The sequence below is a fragment of the Heterodontus francisci genome, chromosome 20, assembly GCF_036365525.1.
Source record: "Heterodontus francisci isolate sHetFra1 chromosome 20, sHetFra1.hap1, whole genome shotgun sequence".
Taxonomy (NCBI): Eukaryota; Metazoa; Chordata; class Chondrichthyes; order Heterodontiformes; family Heterodontidae; genus Heterodontus; species Heterodontus francisci.
Window position 1 is genome coordinate 77,531,962 of NC_090390.1, and position 23,718 is coordinate 77,555,679.

The following is a 23,718-nucleotide window of genomic DNA, read 5'->3' on the forward strand; positions in this document are numbered from 1 at the left end:
TGCTAATACAGAGACTTGGTTGAGGGAAGGACAGGATTGGCAGCTAAACGTTCCGGGATTTAGATGCTTCAGGCTGGTTAAAAGGGGATATAAAAGGGATGGGGGAGTTGCATTACTGGTTAAGGAGAATATCACAGCTGTACTGCGGGAGGACACATCGGAGGGCTCATGCAGCGAGGCAATATGGGTGGAGCTCAGGAATAGGAAGGGTGCAGCCACGATGTTGGGGGTTTACTACAGGCCTCCCAACAGCCAGCGGGAGGTAGAGGAGCAGATATGTAGACAGATTTTGGAAAGATGTAAAAGCAACAGGGTTGTTGTGGTGGGTGATTTTAACTTCCCCTATATTGACTGGGACTCAGTGCTAGGGGCTTGGATGGGGCAGAATTTGTAAGGAGCATCCAGGAGGGCTTCTTGAAACAATACGTAGATAGTCCAACTAGGGATGGGGCCGTACTGGACCTGGTATTGGGGAATGAGCCCGGCCAGGTGGTCAAAGTTTCAGTAGGGAAGCATTTCGGGAACAGTGATCATAATTCCGTAAGTTTTAAGGTACTTGTGGATAAGGATAAGAGTAGTCCTCGGGTGAAGGTGCTAAATTGGGGGAAGGCTAATTATAACAATATTAGGCAGGAACTGAAGAATTTAGTTTGGGGGCGGCTGTTTGAGGGTAAATCAACATCTGACATGTGGGAGTCTTTCAAATGTCAGTTGATTAGAATCCAGGACCAGCATGTTCCTGTGAGGATGAAGGATACGTTTGGCAAGTTTCTGGAACCTTGGATAACGAGGGATATTGTGAGCCTCGTCAAAAAGAATAAGGAAGCATTCGTAAGGGCTGGAAGGCTAGGAACAGACGAATCCCTTGAGGAATATAAAGACAGTAGGAAGGAACTTAAGCAAGGAGTCAGGAGGGCTAAAAGGGGTCATGAAAAGTCATTGGCAAACAGGATTAAGGAGAATCCCAAGGCTTTTTATACGTATATAAAGAGCAAGAGGGTAGCCAGGGAAAGGGTTGGCCCACTCAAGGACAGAGGAGGGAATCTATGCGTGGAGCCAGAGGAAATGGGTGAGGTACTAAATGAGTACTTTGCATCAGTATTTACCAAAGAGAAGGACTTGGTGGATGATGAGTCTAGGGAAAGGAGTGTAGATAGTCTGGATCATGTCGATATCAAAAAGGAGGTGGTGTTGGGCGACTTGCAAAGTATTAAGGTAGATAAGTCCCCAGGGCCTGATGGGATCTACCCCAGAATACTGAGGGAGGCAAGGGAAGAAATTGCTGGGGCCTTGACAGAAATCTTTGTATCCTGATTGGCTACAGGTGAGGTCCCAGAGGACTGGAGAATAGCCAATGTTGTTCCTTTGTTTAAGAAGGGTAACAAGGATAATCCAGGAAATTACAGGCCGGTGAGCCTTACGTCAGTGGTAGGGAAATTATTGGAGAGGATTCTTCGGGGCAGGATTTACTCCCATTTGGAAACAAATGGACTTATTAGCGAGAGGCAGCATGGTTTTGTGAAGGGCAGGTCGTGTCTCACTAACTTGATTGAGTTTTTTGAGGAAGTGACGAAGATGATTGATGAAGGAAGGGCAGTGGATGTTATCTACATGGACTTCAGTAAAGCCTTTGACAAGGTCCCTCAGGTCCCTGGTACAAAAGGTAAAGTCACACAGGATCAGAGGTGAGCTGGCAAGATGGATACAGAACTGGCTCAGTCATAGAAGACAGAGGGTAGCAGTGGAAGGGTGCTTTTCTGAATGGAGGGCTGTGACTAGTGGTGTTCCGCAGGGATCAGTGCTGGGACCTTTGCTGTTTGTAGTACATATAAATGATTTGGAGGAAAATGTAGCTGGTCTGATTAGTAAGTTTGCGGATGACACAAAGGTTAGTGGAGTTGCAGATAGTGATGAGGATTGTCAGAGGATACAGCAGGATATAGATCGGTTGGAGACTTGGGCGGAGAAATGGCAGATGGAGTTTAATCGGGACAAATGTGAGGTAATGCATTTTGGAAGGTCTAATACAGGTGGGAAGTATACAGTAAATGGCAGAACCCTTAGGAGTATTGACAGGCAGAGAGATCTGGGCGTACAGGTCCACAGATCACTGAAAGTGGCAATGCAGGTGGATAAGGTAGTCAAGAAGGCATACGGCATGCTTACCTTCATTGGTCAGGGCATTGAGTATAAAAATTGGCAAGTCATGCTGCAGCTGTACAGAACCTTAGTTAGGCCACACTTGGAATATTGCATTCAATTCTGGTCACCACACTACCAGAAGGATGTGGAGGCTTTGGAGAGGGTACAGAAGAGGTTTACCAGGATGTTGCCTGGTCTGGAGGGCATTAGCTATGAGGAGAGATTGGATAAACTTGGATTGTTTTCACTGGAATGACAGAGGTGGAGGGGCGACATGATAGAGGTTTACAAAGTTACGAGTGGCATGGACAGAGTGGATAGTCAGAAGCTTTTTCCCAGGGTGGAAGATTCAGTTACTGGGACATAGGTTTAAGGTATGAGGGGCAAAGTTTAGAGGGGATGTGCGAGGCAAGTCTTTTTACACAGAGGGTGGTGAGTGCCTGGAACTTGCTGCCGGGGGAGGTGGTGGAAGCAGGTACGATAGAGATGTTTAAGAGGCATCTTGACAAATACATGAATAGAATGGGAATAGAGGGATATGGACTCCGGAAGTGCAGAAGGTTTTACTTTAGACAGTCAACATGATTGGCGCAAGCTTGGAGGGCCGAAATGCCCGTTCCTGTGCTGTACTGTTCTTTTCTCGACATTTTAGGATTGAGAGAAGTTCGATGGATGGAATCTAGAAAAATAGACAAAGGGAAGCAGGTGATGATCTTCTCAGGTGGTAGAGAACATAAGAATGGAGTTGGAATAATGATGACAAAGAAGGTAGTGTTATGATCCTGCGGTGTGCCTTTAAGGCTGGAAAAGGAGCAGTACTGATTTAAGGCAACAAGCTCCAGAGACTGAGTCAAAGAATGCATTCTCATTGCCCCGGGATACAGCCACTCAGAGACTGTGATTCGAAGAGTGCATTCTGGTTGCCCAGGGGTACAGCCATTCAGAGACTGAGGACCGAGGGATACATTGTTGCCGATTGACATTTGAAACTAGTTGAAAAACTGGCTTTTGAGACACAGTTAAGAGACAGACACATAGACTGTCTGTCAGCATATATTGAAGGAAAAGAGAGCTCTCTCTCAGTTTATTTAAACCCTATTCATCATACTCAGGGACACAGGAGCAACCCAAACACTTTTGCTGGGGAAAGATATAACATTTCCATCAGACAGCACCTTGAACTCTAAAGTTTTAGTTAATGGAATTGGCGGGGAGTACATACCCGTACCTTTATATAAAGTATGCCTAGAGAGTGACTTAATATCTGGGATAGTTACTGTAGGTGTTGTCCACAGTTTACCAGTAAAGGGAATTGATCTACTCCTAGGAAATGATTTGGCATGATCAAAAGTATCAGTTTCTCCTGTAGTTACAGAGGAACCAAGTGAAATTAAGGAAACGGAGCAGTTACAGGAACAAGTTCTGGGAATATTTCCTACGTGTGTAGTCACCTGAGCAATGGCTAAACAGGATCCATTGTCAGAGGTAAAAGGGGCAGCATAAATAGATAGCCAAGTATCTGAAACCTTATTTGGGGATTTAGATAATCCAAATGAGTTGTTTAACTGATCATTTATCATTGCAGCACAGCAAGCTGATCCAGAGATATACCGAATGGCACAGACGACTCTGTCAGAAGCTGAGGTGAAGGGAGTTCCGGAAGGCTATTATATGGCAAACAGGGTTTTGAGGAGGAAATGGAGACCACCTCATAGACCTGCCGACGAAGACTGGACAGTTGTTGAACAGATAGTGGTACCACCTAAATATCGACAACAATTATTAGGGTTAGCACACGACATTCCTTTTGCAGGACATATGTGCGATTCAGTCTTCCGAATTCCCCTAAGCCAACATTATTATTGGCCAGGTCTTACAAAGGATGTGAGACAATTTTGTAGGATGAGAGACAATTTTGTAGGACATGCCATACCTTTCAAATAGTGGGAAAACCATGACCTACCATAAAACCAGGGTATTAGTGTTAGTTACCATTACAGAGAGAACCATTAAAAGCACGGTTCAGTGGCCCATATAGAGTGATCAAAAGAGTGGGTAAGGTAGATTACTTGATTGACACCCCTGATCGGCGGAAGAAGAACCGGTTGTGTCACATCAATATGCTCAAACAATATTACCGCAGGGAGGAGGATAAGCTAGTACAAGTATGTCAGGTAATCAGGACTGTTGAGAAGGAAAAGGATAGTGAGGATGAGGCAGAAGTAGGCCTAGGAAATTCTCAGATTGAACCTCCAATTATCCAATCAGCGAATGCAGAATGTCTAGGAAAATTAAACAATAGGCTTTTACACTTAGAGATAAAACAGTGTGAAGTCCTAACCAGCGTTTTCACAACGTTTCAAAAAATTTGTAGTGATAAGCCAGGATGTACAACCTTAGCCACACCTGATGTGGGTATAGGGGGAACCATCCCTTTAAAACAACTTCCTTGTTGCTTAGGTCTAGACAGACAGGCCCGATTGGAAGCAGAGGTACAATGCATGCTCAAGAGCAGCCTAGTTGAACCTAGTCAGAACAGCTGGAATTCTCAGATGGTCTTGATGTCTAAACCTGGTGGGTGGGCTCAAACTGGCATAGAATATAGAAAAGTCACTATGGTAAAGAAGGCAGACTCCGACCCAAATTCTCACTTAGAAGACTATAAGGACAGAGTACGTAAACAATGTGTCTTAAAGAGACAAATGTGTTGGAGGAAACCTGTCAAATTCCTTTGATACCCCAGGGTGAGAAAAATCAGCTTCTGTTACACCAGACAGGGTTTTCCAGTGTCAAGTGATGCCACATAGGTTAAGGGTACTCAAAAAAGATTCTCAGAGAATAACAAACCCAGTAGTGGTCAGTGCTCCTAGCTGTGCAGTTCACCTGGCCAAGGTGATGGACAGTAAGGGCACTTGGAAGGAAAACACAAAACAACTGGATGATAATCCTTGGAAATTTGAAATGGATTAATTGGGACAACCTTTTTGCAAATATAAAGGTGAAAATGTTCTGGTAGAACTTGTTGCTGTAATCGTACCCTTTTTGAGAAGTTGTATAACTGTAAATACAGGAAAAAATGTTAGTTTTTTTTCAATTTGGATTTTTTTCACACTGTAATGAAATGCATTCCAGGAATGGCGTTTCATTCCGCCAGGAACGGCGGTGTTATGATCCTGTAGTTTTTTCCGGGAAGAATGCGGTGTGCCTTTAAGGCTGGAAAAGGAGCAGTACTGCTTTAAGGCAACAAGCTCGAGAGACTGAGTCAGAATGCATTCTGGTTGCCCTGGGATACAGCCACTCAGAGACTGAGGATCGAGAGATAGATTGTTGCCAATTGACATTTGAAACTAATTGAAAAACTGGCTTTTGAGACACAGTTAAGAGACAGAACACAGACTGTCTACCAGCATATACTGAAAGAAAAAAGATCTCTCTCTTAGTTTATTTAAACCCTATTTATTACACTCTCAGAATTCTGATGTCAAGCCAGATTAATTTCTTAAAAGAAATTAACCAATTCCTGTAACTACTGAACTGTAATTGCTGGACGTCATTGCTGGAAAAGAAGAGCATCAATTAAACTGCTGAATTAGACTACGGACTGTTCTAAAGTTGAAGAACATTTTTTTTCTCTCCATCTGACGGTTGTGAGGACTTCAAGCAACCTTGGACTATTGCACATTGGAAGATTTTACTTCGACAGGAGGGTAAATTTGCAAGGGCACTAATTTTTTCTATTTTAAATGTTTATATCTTGGTAGTGTTTAAGAATTTAGTTTTTCTAATTAAACAGTTAATTTGTTGATCTAAAGACACCTGGTTTGGTTAGCCTCATTCGGGCGGTTAATAGATGGTACAATTTGGCTGGGTCTTTCTTATAGTTTTTAAACTTCCCAAATTAATGTTAGGCGATCTGTGGAGGGATGGGACTGAATCAACAGTGTGTTTCTCCCACCACAATCAGAATCGTATATTTTGACTTGAGCAGTCAGGTGTAACAGTAGCAAGAGTCATGCAGGGATACTGGCCAATATCAGAGTGATTATGGCAAAATTTAAAGAGTTGTTTTTACAACTGTATGAGCCCATGCAGGATCACAATGAGAAGTGGAAGTATTCTATGAGGAGGTGCAAAAAGCATTGAAGCATGTGAAGAGTGGAGACATCTTGATAGTCATGGGTGATTTGAATGCAAAAGTTGGCAGAGAGGGGCATGGAAATGTTGGAGCTTATGGACTATGAACGAAGGCCAGCAGAGGTGAACGCCTGATACAGTTCTGTGAGGAAAACTACTTTTTCATCTTGAATACACTCGTCAAACAACACCCAAGAAGACTGTACACCCTGAAGAGTCCAGGAGATGTACACAGAAATCAAATGAATTTTCTGATGATCAATGAAAGATACAAGAATAGCATCAAGAATGCCTTCACTGCCCAGGTGCAGACATCAATTCAGATCACTGCCTGCTTGTAATGCAGATGAAGATCAAGCTGAAAATCCCGAAAATAAATCCCATGAAAGATCAAGTCAACTTAGACAGACTGAGAGGATGATGTGACGAAGAAGTTTGCTGTGGCGTTTACTATCAAATATGAAGCTTTACTTCAGGAAGGGACAGTGCAAGATCTTAGTGAGGAAGTAACAACAGAGAGGTATTGGGAAAGGTTAAAATAGAGCATGAAATACACTGTAATTGAGACGCTCCCTAAGAAAGAGAGGAGGAAACATCAAGAGTAGATGATTGATGAAATACTAGATATGATGGAGAAAAGGAGACAGAATAAGAATAAAGAAGAATATGACAAAATAGAAAGACAAATAAGAAAAGCATGTAGGGTGGCCAAGGAAAAGTGGTATGAAGACCGTTGCAAGGAAATAGAAGAACTGGAGAAAAAGCACAATATGAGAGCATTGCATGACAAAGTTAAAGCACTGACAGATAAGAATAATCACATAGTGGCTGTATAAGGAGCAAGGAAGGTGAATGTCTCATCAACAAAGAAAGAGTAGTGAAACAATGGGTGGATTACATCAATATGATGATGAAGATAAGTGAATTAGTACCACCAGAGGGAAGAGAGGCAGCAGAGATAATAGATGCAGAAGTCAGTGCAGCGATCAAAAAGATGAAAGCAAAGAAAGCACCTGGAATCGATGAAATACCAACAGAATACCTGAAAGCCCTGAATGATAGCATTTGGAAACTGACAGACCTCTGCAACAAAATTTACAGAACAGGATTCACACATCTTATGCAGTCAGTGTTCATTAAGTTCCCAAAAGCCCTATAGTGTTCATAGCACAGAACAATAAGCCTCATGAGCCATGTGATGAAAATGATTTTAATCATTTTGGAAAGAAATGACCAGTCTATAGAAGCAGAGACAGATGACAGGCAGGATTCAGACCAAAGAAAGGAACAAGAGAGGACATGATGAGCTGCTGTCAAACAATAACCTTTGGGATTGAAGGCTAGACTTTGACCTCTCAGAGACTTCCTATCTGCAAATGGTTTTCAGAATAGATTGGAGAAAAATTGCTGGGCGGCACAGTGGCGCAGTGGTTAGCACCGCAGCCTCACAGCTCCAGCGACCCGGGTTCAATTCTGGGTACTGCCTGTGAGGAGTTTGCAAGTTCTCCCTGTGTCTGCGTGGGTTTCCTCCGGGTGCTCCGGTTTCCTCCCACAGCCAAAAGACTTGCAGGTTGGTAGGTAAATTGGCCATTATAAATTGCCCCTAGTATAGGTAGGTGGTAGGGGAATATAGGGACAGGTGAGGATGTGGTAGGAATATGGGATTAGTGTAGGATTAGTATAAATGGGTGGTTAATGGTTGGCACAGACTCGGTGGGCCGAAGGGCCTGTTTCAGTGCTGTATCTCTAAATCTAAAAATCTAAAACTCTTGAATTGGGAGAGGTGATAAGACATGTAACTATCCACAGGGCTTAACAGTGTGACTTTAAAGAACCAGTGAATTGGGTTTATTTAATGTAATGACTTTCCTGAGACTTTGTTCCTCCCCTTTATTTTAGTGTCCCATTCTAGTTGTTTCTGTTTAACTTAGATGTTTTAATTTCTAAAATGACCTCTCCTTACCGTTCCCTTATATCAATAGGACCCAGATGGAGACATTAAGATGATTTGGGCATTCTATGAAGTTTAAAACATTTCACTGGGCAATCTTCAGCAAATTCCCCCTCAACTCAATCCAACATGGGTATTTTTCACCAATAATAAAATCTGCCCTATTACTTGAGAATATATCAGATTCAAGTCTTATATTCCCACAGTCTGAAGATTTTCCACCTTTCTTCAAGAGACCAAGTGGGAGCAAGGGTTGGACTGGGGTTGGGGGGGTGGTGGGGTGGTGAAGGAAGTAGGCAGGCACAAATCAAAGACGCATAATCATCTTTCTCCCGGGTTGCTAGCAGCAGTGTCCCACCATTCCATTCCTGGGAGACTGCCGGACAATCTGGGAGAGTTAATAACCCTCCTGTAACATGTGTAATGTGTTGTAAACAATCCCTTGAACATATGGTTTTTTCCAGAAAAATTATCTCAAATAGCTTTCATGATTTAGACAAGTCTGATGACTTATACAAATACTTTCACTAGAAATGTATTTTAAAATGAGGGTTTTCATTATCAGTGATTTCCCATTGTATCTCTTCAGCTAGTTACACTGCATTTTCCTTTCTGAGCGATTGTCCAAGTATTACTGTCCACACGATCATTATTACTCTGCATATCTCCATTAATAAGTGATAATGAATTATGTTGCTAGAAAATTTACAGCAATTCACTATTGAATACATTCTGTTTTATTACTTCTAAACTCACAGCTCAGTGGCAGACATTACTGCAAAATGTCATAGCAATCAGTGCTATGTGTATAAATGCATTCACAATTTATAATGGAGAGAACTGACACAAAAATATGCCAAAAACGTGATAACAGGAAGTAACGTTTTGTGGATCGGATGTGCATGAACAATGTGTATTCATATAGCACCTTTAGCATAATAAAACATCCCAAGGCGCTTGAGGAGCATTATAAAATAAAATTTGACATTGAGCAACATAAGGAGACTGGAGGGCAGATGACCAAAAGTTTGGTTGAGGAGGTAGATGTTAAGGAACATCATAAAGGAGGAAAGAGAGGTTTAGTGAGGGAATGCCAGAGCTTAGCACTTTGGCAGCTGGAAGCACGGCTGCCGATGGTGAAGTGATTAAAATTGGGAATGCCCAACAGGTCAGAATTAGGGGAACACAGATATCTCTGAGGTTTGTGGGGCTGGAGGAAATTGCAGAGCTAGGGAGGGGTGAGGCCCTGAAAAGATTTGAAAACAAGGATGAGAATTTTAAAATAGAGGAATTGTTTAACCGGTAGCTAATGTAGGTCACTGAGCACATGGGTGATGGGTGAACATGGCTTGGTGCAAGTTAGCACATGGGTAGCTGAGTTTTGGATAACCTCAAGTTTAGGGAGGGTAGAACATGGGAGGCTAGCCAGGAGTGTGTTGGGATAGTCAAATCTGGAGAAAGCAAAGGCATGGATGAGGGTTTCAGCAGCAGATGAGCTGAGGCAGGGACAGAGTTGGGCGATGTTACGGAGGTGGACAGAGGCGGTCTTGTGATGCCACAAATATGTGGTTGGAAGCTCATCTCAAGACCAAATATGACACCAAGGTTGCTAACAGTGTGGTTCAGCCTCACAGTTGCCAGGGAGAGGGATAGGGTCAGTGGCTAGCGAACGGACTTTGTGGTGGGGATCGAAGACAAGGGCTTTGCTTTTCCCAATATTGATTTGGAGGAAATTTCTGCTCATTCAGTATTGGATGTTGGACAAGCAGTCTGACAATTTCGAGACAGTGGAAGGGTGGAGAAAAGTGGTGGTGATTTTAGAACTGAGCGTCATCAGAACACATGTGAAAACTGATGCTGTGTTTTCAGATGATGTTGCTAGGGGGCAGCATATAGATGAGAAATAGGAAGGGACCAAGAATGGATCCTTGGGGGACACCAGAGATAATGGTGGAAATGGTAAGAGAAGCCATTGCAGGTGATTCTCTGGCTATGATTAAATAGATAAGAATGGAATTAGCGGAGTGTAGTCACACCCAGCTGGACAAAGGGGGAGACATTTTGGCGGAAGTTGGTGTGGTCAACCGTGTCAAAGGCTGCAGACAGGTTGGAAAGGATGAGGAGGGCTAGTTTACCAGGGTCACAGTCACATAGGATGTCAATTATGACTTTGAGAACTGTTTCATTGCTGTGGCAGGGACTGAAATCTTACTGAAGGGATTCAAACATGGAGTTCCGGAAAAGATGGACATGGATTTAGGAGGCCGTGAATATGGGTTGGGGAGTTAACAAGAGATTAAGGGTGGATAGGAGGGCAGAGAACTCAAAGGAGATAATGCATGATGAATTGAGATGGAGGTTGAAATCACCATGGATGAGAAGTCACTCGGTGTAGAGGCTGAGGCAGGAAAGCAGTGAAGGCAACTTGGTGAGAACATTTTTATGGTACTTGGGTGGGCGGTAGAGAACGAGCATTTTAAATGAGGTGAGGGGGGTGGAACCAGGTGATATGCTCAAAGGAGGAGAAAGTGTCAAAGGAGTAAGGGGACTGACCAAGGTGTGATGTAGATGTAAGATTTTTAATATATGTAAGGAATAGTAGAGATGGCAGGACTGATCACTGGGAAGCTTCACCTGTCACAGTTGCCCAGCATTGATCATTACCCTTTGTTTCCTGTTATGCAGCCAAGTTATCACCCATTGTAAAACTCAATCGTCAAGACACACCATCCACTATATTATCATTTTTTATCAATTCTGTTATCCTCAGCTTCCAGTGAATTGTTGCACATACTTTGTCTTTCAAGCATTTATGTTGATTTAGGATTACTGTCTCTTGCTGTACAATTACTTCCTTTATAATCAGACTCTAATATTTATCCTACTATAAATGCTAAGGTAACAGCACTATAAGCTTCCAGGATTATGCACTGAACATTTTTCTCAAAAATTAGCAATATTAGTTACTTTTCTATCATCCTGGTCCTAACCCTGTAATTTAAGTTAACAAAAAAATCACCAGCCTTCATTTTGTTCAGTGTTTTGGGATGCTTTCCATCTGTTCCTGTCACCTTATGAGTTTTGAAATCCTGTTTTAATTGACCATTTTATTACATACTGTGGTTTTCTGTATGATCTCCACTGCACATAGATCACTTTGCTGCTGTGAAAGCAGTTTTTGTAAAGAATTGTTTCAGCTGTATTATTTCTCTCTGATCTCACAAGGTGTTTTACTTGCTCTTCAATAACTTGCTAATTATCACCAGACCCCAAATACATTTTTGAATTCCCCACTATCCATTTGAGTCATAGAGAGATACAGCACTGAAACAGGCCCTTCGGCCCACCGAGTCTGTGCTGACCAACAACCACCCATTTATACTAATCCTACATTAATCCCATATTCCCTGCCACATCCTCACCTTCCCTCAATTCTCCTACCACCTACCTACACTAGGGGCAATTTATAATGGCCAATTTACCTATCAACCTGCAAGTCTTTGGCTGTGGGAGGAAACCGGAGCACCTGGCGGAAACCCACGCGGTCACAGGGAGAACTTACCAATTCCACATAGGCAGTACCCAGAATCGAACCCGGGTCGCTGGAGCTGTGAGGCTGCGGTGTTAACCACTATGCCACCCATTTCTCTTTTTCCATTCTACCAGCACTCCAGGGTGGCAGTACATAAGAACGTAAGAAATCGGAACAAGAGTCGGCCATTCGACCCCGCTCTGCTATTCAATAACACATGGCTGAACTTCAACGTCAACTCCACTTTCCCACACTATCCACATATCCAGAGATTGCATTATTCTTAATCTTGAAGATAGAGAGATACAGCACTGAAACAGGCCCTTCGGCCCACCGAGTCTGTGCTGACCATCAACCGCCCATTTATACTAATCCTACATTAATCCCATATTCCCTACCACATCCCCACCTTCCCTCAATTCTCCTACCACCTACCTACACTAGGGGCAATTTACAATGGCCGATTTACCTTTCAACCTGCAGGTCTTTGACTGTGGGAGGAAACCAGAGAACCCAGCGGAAACCTACACGGTCACAGGGAGAACTTGCAAACTCCACACAGGCGATACCCAGAACCAAATTCGGGTCACTGGAGCTGTGAGGCTGCGGTGCTAGCCACTGTGCCACCCTTAATATGCTCAATGACTGAGCTTCCACAGCCCTCTGGCGTAGACAATTCCAATGATTCACAACCCTGATAAAGCACTTAATCTAGGCTGGTATTAGAGTATAGTACCTTGGACACTGCTATATTGCTGGAGATGCTGTTTCTTTGGATGAGATGTTCAACCATGATCATGTCTTTTCTGTTCAAGCGGACATTAAAGATCCCACAGCACTATGCAGGGATTTGTCCTGGTATCCTGGCCAACACTTATCCCTCAAGTACAACCTTTTGTGGGATCTTGCTGTGCACAATATAATTGCAGCATTTACCCAAGTAACAGTCACTGCACTTCAAAGTAATTGTGAAACACGTCGTGAGGTTTCTGCTAGGCACGGTGAAGCACTGTATAACTTTGAAACTTCCTTCATTCACTTTTGCTGGGGCCATTTGCTGGATTAAGTTTTAGCAATATGAAATAGGAAGTTTATTAGTTATGAACACAAAAATTGTTATATGTGCAGCTAAAAATAATTGCTTAGGTGGGCAGGATGAGGCTGTGAAGGGATTTGAAAATGAGGATGAGGATTTTAAAGTAGATGCAGTGATGAAAAACAGATGGCATTGATGAGGCTGACACTTTCTGCAGACTAGTATTCATCTATTCTATTAGCATTTTAATTTTTTAACTCTTGGATATTAGAAGTGACATATCTAACACTCACAGGCCCCATTCTCCCTATGCTAATTCAATTCCATTCATTGTATACTTTTGATCTACAATTTGTAAGGCTATGTGCAATACTTTCACTTTATAAAACTACATTTCTCACAATTTAAAAAAAAATCATTTTCAGGATATGGAAATTGCTGGAAAAGCCAGCAATTATTGCCCTTGAGAAGGTGGTGATGAGCCACTGCCTTGAATCACTGGTGTCCTTGTGGTGTAGGTACACTCATTTCAGAGAGAATTTCAGGAATTTGACCCAGTGATAGTGAAGGAATGGTGATATAGTTCCAAGTTAGGATGGCATATGACTTGGAGGAGAACTTGCAGGTGATGGTGTTTCCATGCACCTTCTGCCCTTGTCCTTCTAGGTAACTGAGGTTGTGAGTTTGGAAGGTGCTATCAAAGGAGCCTTGGTGAGTTGCTGCAGTGCATCTTGTAAATGGTACACACTGCTGCCATGGTGCATCGCTGGTGGAGGGAGTGAATGTTTAAGGCGATGGATGGGGTGCCGATCAAGTGGGCTGCTTTGTCCTGGATGGTGCTGAGCGTCTTGAGTGTTGCAGCTGCACCCATCCAGGCAAGTGGAGAGTATTCCATCACATTCCTGACTTGTGCCTTGTAAAAGTCATCTGAACTTTGAAAACCTCTCACATCCTCTGTTTTTACTGCCCTCGCTTTTTACTGTATTCAACAAATTGTCACCTTCCATTCTTGAAGTCAATGAATTATACCAGAGTCTTGCTCTGTATTGGCAGCAGCTCTCTGGTACTTCATCCAAGTAACTATTCTTCATGTGTGGGTCTCAACAATGAATGGCAGTAGGCTATTTCAACATTGGGGTCTCACATTTGAGACAGGTCCTGTCCTCAGTAAACATCCAAATAGAATTGTTGCAGATTTTTCCCACAAATAAACTTACCGGTCTATCATTTCCAGCCATGCCTTCTGACAGTATTTGAAACATATATGGGTAAGTGAAGATCAGAGTTTTTATTCTTCCCCTATGGGAAGCAAAAGAACTTCCTTCATGAATGATTAACATGGTCTCTAATGCTATAATTGATAAGTAGGAGCAAATACTTAATTCCGGACATTAATTTTAATTCAACTTCCCCTCCAGTGTAACAGCAGAGGAAGTCGATTATGTTGAGTCTCCTAGTTATGAGTAAATTTCATCAATATGCTGTTAAAGCTGTGTGGCATTAATTTTTTTATCTAAAATTAGTTTTCCTGATGTGCTACTGAGATAAAGATCAGTAACTATTTTTTAAAAAAACTCTTCTACCTGGCCTGAGCTGCTTGAAATACTTAATGTAAAGGGATGGACTGCTGTGATAGTGAAAATCCCAATTTGTGCCCTTGTACTGCAGAACTGTGATCTGCATCCCTAAATTCTGTCACTTTCATTGAGAGAGGCTCCCCGTAGCTGAATTGTGTTCAGTACATAAAGGGATTTGGATTGACTGTTGGTAGGTGGAAATGGCAATATCCATTCTTTTCTCTCTGAAGAGAACTTTGAAGAGAACTAATCTGCAGGGTTATGGGAGAAAGCTGGAGTGTAGGATTAAATTCAACAGCTCTTTCAAAGAGTTGGCACAGGCACGACAGCCCGAATGGCCTCTTTCTGTGCTTTAAGATTCTGTGATAATCTCCCCTGCTCTCCTCCTAAATCGACAGTATAGTTCCTGGGTGCCAGCCACCCTCCAATACCTCAAGCAGGTTGACTGTTGCATTGAACTAGAGAGAGTGATTGGCAGCAGGCTAATTTAAAGTCAAATGTGTCACAGCCATGCCTGATTATAGGAGGACAAGTAATCACTGATTTTTTTTTTTTCTTTATTGCCTGGTGTTGCTGAGGTGGATTTTAGGGGCTGAACCTGGAAATTGCTTGGTCTTCATGTCTCAGTACCACATCTTAACCAACGGAAACATGTGAAGAGCAAAAGAAAGGAGAAAAGTTAACGTTTACCATTACCTTCAATCTAGATGTCAGAAAAATGTATGGTGGGAGCATTGAAACCTCTTCATCGTCCAGAGTGGGCATGACCATGTGTTTCATTTGCTTCTAATGCCCATTTTAAGTGTATAAAGGCCATTGGTTTTCTACTGAGGAAAAAAATGGATGTGTTCAGAACACTGGTAAAATTCCTGCAATGCCATATTGTAAAAATGGAATTGCGTTTATTCACTCACTCGTACCTGTGGGCCTGCTTGTGGATAGTGATTTCTGACAGTAATGCTTCCTTTATAAAGATCATGGCCCATGATTTCCAGCCGCATTTCATGCTGCACCCTCCGTACATATAACCAAAACAATTAAAGTCAATGGGCTTGATCTCAATAGCCTATCTACTAGTAATAAGGAATCAATTTCTGAGACAGGGTGCTTGACACTTTAGGGCAATGGACTGTTTATGGCCTTGTGAAATGTTACAGGGATTCAGGCAGTCAGTTGTGTTTTACAGGCTTCATCAACAGGTCCAGATGATTTTCATTGTATAAATGGTCTATTCTTATTTCCAAAATGTAATTAACTCCTATGTTTCTGGATTGGGATAAAAAAAATCTGAGGGGAAAAATTGGATGTTTCAAAACTACACACATGTGCTTCATACCAACACTGAAATGCGAGAAATCAATTAGATAGATTACCTCAACTCAAGAATTTTAAGACCTTTAGGCTCTTATGACACTTCGACAATGAGTAAACGCTGTCAATATCAAATGCCTGTTACTGTCTCTCTCAACCTGACCCAATGGTATCAGCCAGCCACACCTTCACGGCTTACACAAGCCCCCCTATCCAGTCTCCTCTTAAACTAACTATGCGAAGCTGCTTTTCCAATACACTCCTGACTGGGGTCCTGTGTTCTACCCTCCGTAATTTTGAAGTCATCCAAAAACTCTGCTGCCTGTTTCCTAACTCTCATCAAGTCCCTTCACCCCTCATCCCTGTGTTTGCTGACGTACATTGGCTCCCAGTTAAGTAATGTCTTGATTTTAAAATTCTCATCCTTGTTTTCAAATTCCTCCCTGGCCTCGCCCCTCCCTATCTCTGCAATCTCCTCCAGCTTTATAACCCTCTAAGATACCTGCACCACCCCTATTCTGGCTTCTTGCACATCCCTGACTGTAATCACTCTACCATTGGTGGCCGTGCCTTCAGCTACAGAGGTCCGAAAGCTCTGGATTTCCTTCTCTAAGCTTCTCTAACTCTTTTTACTCTTTAAAGACGCTCCTTAACACTGAACTCTTTGATCAAGGTTTTGGTTATCTGCCTTAATAACTCCCCTAATGTGGCTTGGTGTCATATTATGTTTGATAACATTCCTGTGAAGCACCTTGTGATGTTTTACTACATTAGAGGCACTATATAAATACATGTTGTTATTGTAGTTGGATTCCTCATCTTTTTTAGCTATGAGAATTCGCGTGGGCTGACCTTCCAGGCTCCAACAGGTCTTGATTGGAGCAATGGCAGGAAGTGAGACACAAAGGGGAGAGTGGTGCAAGAGGTCACAGGTCTCTGTGCGTTGTTCTCTTGAGACCACTCATGGTAATGTAAACTGCCTTTTGTGGCCTGGAGCAAGTTGCTTTCACACAGAGACTTGGAAACATGAAGCCTGGCTGTAGAAGATTCTATTTGTACACGGTAATCCTTTCCTATAACACACTCACAGCCTGATATAACGTGCATTGTTCTGTCTTCCTGTTTGACAGAGAATGTACACAAAGAGCCTTCATTAAGCTGCCTTTCACTAGAATTTGGCTTTAATATGACTCTTAAATGGAAGGCTGAAATTTCTGCTTTAAACGCAATTAAAAAATCAGCCTGGAATGGTTTTGGTGTGATTCTGATTTCAGTTTACTTCCACAAAATTCTCTTAAGTATAATTTTAAAAGGCACTAATCTTCACTGTCTGCAGTTAGCTTGTACTTTTATTGGCTTTTATCAGCTTCACAACAGGAAAATGTTCTGTAGCTGGAGCGAATTATAGATGTGAATTTGGGTTGTGTAGCTTATGGATACCTATTACTGCTTTCTGGGTACATGTCTGCTGTTGACCATTTCCTGCGTGGCCTGCATGGCATTCTGGGAGGAGAAGGCTGTATGCAGGGCATTTCCAGCCTCCACTGGAAGGCTCTGATTCGGCGATATCCTGATGCCACAGATCCTAACCAGCTGATGAGACGCCAGGATTCCACATTTGGGCGACGCTCGAGCAAGCAACAAGTTCAAAAATCATGCACCAAAGATCAGGCATTCTGTTGCAAGATGGGCACTGAAATGGTTCTAATTAAAGGGCCCCGCAACAAGTTGCAGTTGAGGTATTTTTGAGTAACTTTTGCTTGGGCAGAGTTGGTAGGAAAACCAGGCTGAGTTCTTGGAGGTGCTTTTTGTCAGTTTCTGAATGCAGCCAAGGAGGAGAGAGGACCACCTGCCCAGGTATGGGAACAGTTGTTGCAGTGTCTCTTGGTCTGCAACATGACCAGGAAATGGAATGGAGGAGCAGAGAGGGGAAGCTCTGCGAGGGGAGGGAGGGAGGAGGCATCTTGGAACCCGTCTCTGAGGACAGACTGTGAGGGAGTGGATTGTGAGGCTTCACCTTCCACTGAACCAGCTTCTCCATCACAGCATAGGCTCACCATTCCCCACCATCACATCCATTTCAGACTTTCCATCACTATGTCCCTTTGGCCAGTATCCTGCAATAAAAGCCACCATCAGAAACATTAACCCAACATCTTTATACAATTACATTCAATTATACAATTAAACTATTCACCCTTGTGCATTTCCTTAATGCCTGTCTTACACCTTCCTTTGTCTGTCCTAATGCTCCAATGGAATGCTACCCCTAGTTGGTGGGGGGGACTGCAAATGGCTTTGCATGATGCCCTCGAGCAGCTCTAGGCCTTGATGTCCCCAGCTTTGGACTGCTCCACCTCAGCATGGGTGGCAGCAGTCTGCGTTAACGTGCTGAGAGGCAACAGTAAGGGCAGTGGTGGAAACACAAATGCTGTCACTGTGAGAGAGGACAACAGGTTCATGCTCCACAGGCCTACTGCCACTTCCATAGGGTGGTGCCTCTACAATCCTGGTAACCCACTGGAGCACAGATTGCTGGATTGCTGTGAGAGTCTGCAAGTCCCTTTGAACATTAGATCTGCAGGCATGATGCAGCAGTCTGATCTTCCACTGCAGCACAGAGACATTGGGAGGCTTCTGCCTGTTCTGCAGTGGAAGCTGAAACCTTGGGCATTGGTCGTTCCACTATTGTCGCATCCACCAGTGCTCTCATGCAATTGGCCATTTCTTCCACGGTGCAAAGAATGAGCTCCAAACTCTGCATGATGCCCTCAGCCACATTGGATGTGGAATCCTCTGTTTTCCTAGACAGTCACGGGAGGCTCCCTGGCAGGCCTGTCAATGCAGCAAGCATCTCAGTCTGCATTGCTATGTGTTCTCCTGTATGCTGCCCTCATCCGAATCCCCTACTGCAGAACTCGTCTGTGATCTCGCCCTCTTGTGAACTGGTACATGAGCTACCCTTTCACCCTGGCCAGGTTGCAGCCCACTGGTGCCTGGTGACTCACCATGTGCAGATCCCAACTAGGCTCTAAAGTGGGCTCAGTGCCAGTATCTGAGCTTGTGGCTGGGACTATAATGACTGTTGTGGGTTTGCTGTTGCTGTTCCTCCTGGCTCTGTGAGACTGTCCAGGCATCAGTTCTTGGGTATCTGAAAGCAAAAAAGCAGAAGGGGAGGGTTGGTTTGAGAGAAGGGGTTGGGAGGAAAGCAGAAGTTCCATTGTTATACCATCTGCTGCTTCACCTCATACCACATGTCCGAATGAGAATGATGAGGGAGTTCAGAAGGGGCATAAGGCAGCAATTTACCATCACCCTGAATAGCCTCTGCAGCTCCATTGCTGCTGGCCTGATAATCCTTGAGGGGGCTGAGGGGATGAAGGAATGCTGGCCCTCCACTGGTTCTTTGACTCTCCCACTATTATGAGTGACCTTTTCCTGTAAGAGAGAGGGCAGAATGTCAGTGATTGTATTTGGGTGATGTGCCTTCCACAGCTGAATAGCTGGAAGTCTGTGGAGGCAGTGAGAGATGGATGTGAGGCTGACAGCATTGGTAGGTGTTTGTGTACTTGTGAGGTTGAGTATGTGAATGTTAGCATGAATCCTGAGAGCTAAGGAACATAGGAACAGGAGTAGGTCATTCAGCCTGTCAAGCCTGCTCTGCCATTCAATTAGATCATGGCTGATCATCTACCTCTTCGCTACTTTACTACACTATCCCCATATCCCTTGATCTCATCAGAAATCCATCGATTTCTGTCTTGAACATGCTCAATGATTGAGCTTCCACAGCCCTCTGGAGTAGAGAATTCCACAGATTCACCACCCTCTGAGTGAAGAATTTCCTCCTCATCTCAGTCATAAATAGTTTGCCCCTTATTCTGGAACTGTGTCCTCTTGTTCTGGACTCACCAGCCAGGGGAAACATCCTATTCACATCTACCCTGTCATGCCCTGTAAGAATTTGGTAGGTTTCAATGAGATCAGCTCTCATTCTTCGAAATTCGAGGCCCAGTTTCCTCAATCTCTCCTCATTAGACAATCCCGCCATCCCAGGGATTGGTATGGTGAACCTCCATTGCACTCCCTCTATGGCAAGTATATCCTTTCTTAGATAAGGAGATCAAAACTGTACATAATACTCCAGGCGCAGTCTCACCAAGGATCTATACAATTGCAACAAGACATCTTTACTTCTGTAATCAAAACCCCTTGCAATGAAGGCCAACATACCATTTGCCTTCTTAACTGCTTGCTGCACCTGCATACCAGCTTTTAGTGACTTATGAACAAGGACACCCAGATCCCTTTGGACATCAACACTTCCCAACCTGGCACCATTTAAGAAATACTGTCTTTCTGTTTTTCTACCAAAGTGGATAACTCCACACTTATTCACATTATATTCCATCTGCCACATTCTTGTCCATTCACTTAGATTGTCCAAGTCCCCTTGAAGCCTCCTTGCATCCTCCTCATAACGTACATTCTCTCCTAGTTTTGTGTCATCAGCAAATTTGGAAATATTACATTTGGTCTCCACATCCAAATCATTTATATAGATCGTGAACAGCTGTGCCGCAAGCACTGATCCTTGCAGTACTGCACTAGAAACAGTCCGCTATCCTGAGAATGACCCATTTATTCCTACTCTCTGTTTTCTGTCTGTTAACCAATTCTCAATCTATACCAGTATATTACTCCCAGTCCCATGTGCTCTCATTTTGTTTACTAACCTCCCGTGTGGGACCTTATCAAAAGTCTTCTGAAAATCCAAATACACCACATCCACTGGTTCTCCTTTATCTATGCTACAAGTAACATCCTCAAAAAACTCCAACAGGTCTGTCAAACATTATTTCCCTTTCATAAATCCATGTTGACTCTGCCCAATTTTACCATTACTTTCTAAGTGTCCAGTTATCACATCCTTTATCATAGATTCTAACATTTCCCCCACTACTGATGTCAAACTAACAGGTCTGTAGTTCTCTATTTTCTCTCTCTCTTTCTTAAATAGTGGGGTTGCATTTGCTACTTTCCAGTTTGCAGGAACCTTTCCAGAATCTATAGAATTTTGAAAGATAATCACCAATGCATCCACGATCTCGATAGCCACCTCCTTCAACACCCTGGGATGTATCTCATATGGTCCAGGGAATTTATCAACCTTCAATCAAGGATTGGTGCTGGGTGAGTGATGGGCATGTGGTGCATTAAGCAGTATGTGAGGTTGGTGTTTGAAATGTGATGTAAAGATACGTTCACTCACCTTGACCAGCTGTCATAGAGAGATACAGCACTGAAACAGGCCCATCGGCCCACCAAGTCTGTGCCGACCAACAACCACCCATTTATACTAATCCTACATTAATCCCATATTCCCTACCACATCCCCACCATTCTCCTACCACCTACCTACATTAAACTTTTCTGGCACTGCTGTCATGTACTTGGACCCAGACTCTGGGCATTCACCTCTCTGACCACCTGCTCTCACTCCCTTCGCACTGTCAGCTTTGGGGACGTCTTGTACACCTGCAGAAACATTGGGCTGAATTTTAATCTAAAATAATGGGCGGGTTTGGACTGGGTAGGGGGTTAAAATCTGAAAAACTTTACTCAACCCGAACCTGCCTCCAACCCTCCCATTTCTGGCTTTAACTGAGATCAGAAGTTGGGTGGGCAGCCAACTCACTCCAAGGAGGCGGGTTGGAACTTTAAGTATGATAATGAGGTTGCGAGCCTCATGGTCATTCAGGTTTTCAGTGGTAACTGCCATAGGCCGGGTTTCCCTAGCATCAGGGAACCCAGCAGCTTCATTGAGGCGAGAACGGTGAATTCAGGAGGAAAGTGCCTTCTTACCTACCTCCTACATCCAGGTGCCTGCCTGACAAGCCTCCATGATCTGGCAACTCCCATCACCCCTCAACCTTCCACCCGGGGCCTCCAATCCCACCACTGGGCCCTGATCCCCCCACCACCAGTTCCCAATTCCTCCAACACCACATCCAGGCCCCGACCCCCGTAATACCACAACCAGGCCATGATCCCTCCAATACCACAACCGGGCCCCGATCCCCCTCCTAATACCACAACCAGGCCCCGGTCGCCCCCAATACGACAACCAGGCACCGATCTCCCCTAATACCACAGCCAGACCCCGATCCCTCCCAATACCACAACAAGGCCCCGATCTCCCCTAAGACCACAACCAGGCCCTGATTCCCCACTAACACCACAACCAGGCCCCGATCCCCCCTAACACCACAACCAGGCCCTGATTCCCCACTAACACCACAACCAGGCCCTGATTCCCGCCTAACACCACAACCAGGCCCCGATCCCCCCCTAATACCATAAACAGGCCCCCATCCCCCCTAACACCACAACCAGGCCCTGATTCCCCCCTAATACCACAACCAGGCCCTGATTCCCCCCTAACACCACAACCAGGCCCTGATTCCCCCCTAATACCATAAACAGGCCCCGATCCGCCCTAACACCACAACCAGGCCCTGATCCCCCAATACCATAATAAAGCCCCGATCTGCCCTAACACTACAACCAGGCCCTGATTCCCCCCTAACACCACAACCAGGCCCTGATCCCCCCTAATACCATAAACAGGCCCCGATCCACCCTAACACCACAACCAGGCCCTGATTCCCCCCCTAACACCACAACCAGGCTCCGATCCCCCCCTAACACCACAACCAGGCCCTGATCCCCCCCTAACACCACAACCAGGCCCCGATCTCCCCTAACACCACAACCAGGCCCTGATTCCCCCCTAACACCACAACCAGGCCCCGATCCCCCCCTAATACCATAACCAGGCCCCGATCCGCCCTAACACCACCACCAGGCCCTGATTCCCCCCTAACACCACCACCAGGCCCCAATTCCCCCACCAACACAAACCCGCCGATCCATCCATCCTGGCCTTTGAACAATCTTACGCCTCCACTGAAGCGTCCAATTTGGCCCCCTGCCCGGCCTGTCATCCTCTCCCCTCTGGGCTTCAAACTCTGATCCCCTTCCCTGCAGCAACCCCGCCCCCACCCCCCATCAGCACCTCCCCCAGACTTCAATGCCCACCGTCAGGCCTGCAATTATCCCCATGATGTATCCGACCTCATACACTCAGCTCCCCCCAACCCCTGGGATTGGCAGCCTACTGATCGACCCCCAATTCCTTCCCTTACCGATCGACACCCTACCTCCGAATAACCTCCCCATCCTCCCGAACCCCCTCTTTCCCTCCATCCTCAATTGCCAACCCCCAATCCCCAATGCAGACTTACCAGCTGCTGCGGCCTTCACTGACTAGCTGCTCGCCCGACCAGAGCCCCAGCCTGTCAATCAGGCTGTCCTTCAGGCAAGGAACCAATCAGTGATGTCACTGACACTCTGTGGGGTTAAAACCCAAATTCCAGGTTCCCCATGACTTTCTCTCCATGTGGGTCAGGTCAGCAAAGATCTGTCACCAGTTTCTAACGTGGCATTGCTGAATCTGGGACCCTCTCCCTTGCCTGCTCAGCCATTTCCCTACATCTGTCATCTCCTGCTCTCACTGATAAACAATCTTCACTTCAACAGTGCAGCTTCCCTATAATAAAGGGAAGGCTGGCTGGACACGTGGGGCTGAATTTTCATTCAGGAGTCCCAATCCCACTAACAGGAGGAAATGCAAGTCAAAAACCCACACATGACAGCCTCAGGACCCAGGGGGCAATTTTTGAGGAGGCGGCAAATTAAGTTGGCTGCCTCTGGGAGCTCCATCCAGTTAAGAATGGTAGGGGAACTACTGAGGCTGGAGGGCCAATAGGAGGCCCTCCAGTACTGAAATATCAGCAGCCCCACCATCATAGGTAGGAGCTGCCAATGCAGGTAGGAGAGAGAGAGAAAGCGTGTCTCAAGATGGAGGTTTAAAATCCGATGTGATTTTAAAAAGTAAAAAAGGCCACAGCTGCCAGGCTGTCATCATGGAGGGGAAACCCTTCCATCGGACGACCAACAGCTGAAGCTGTGG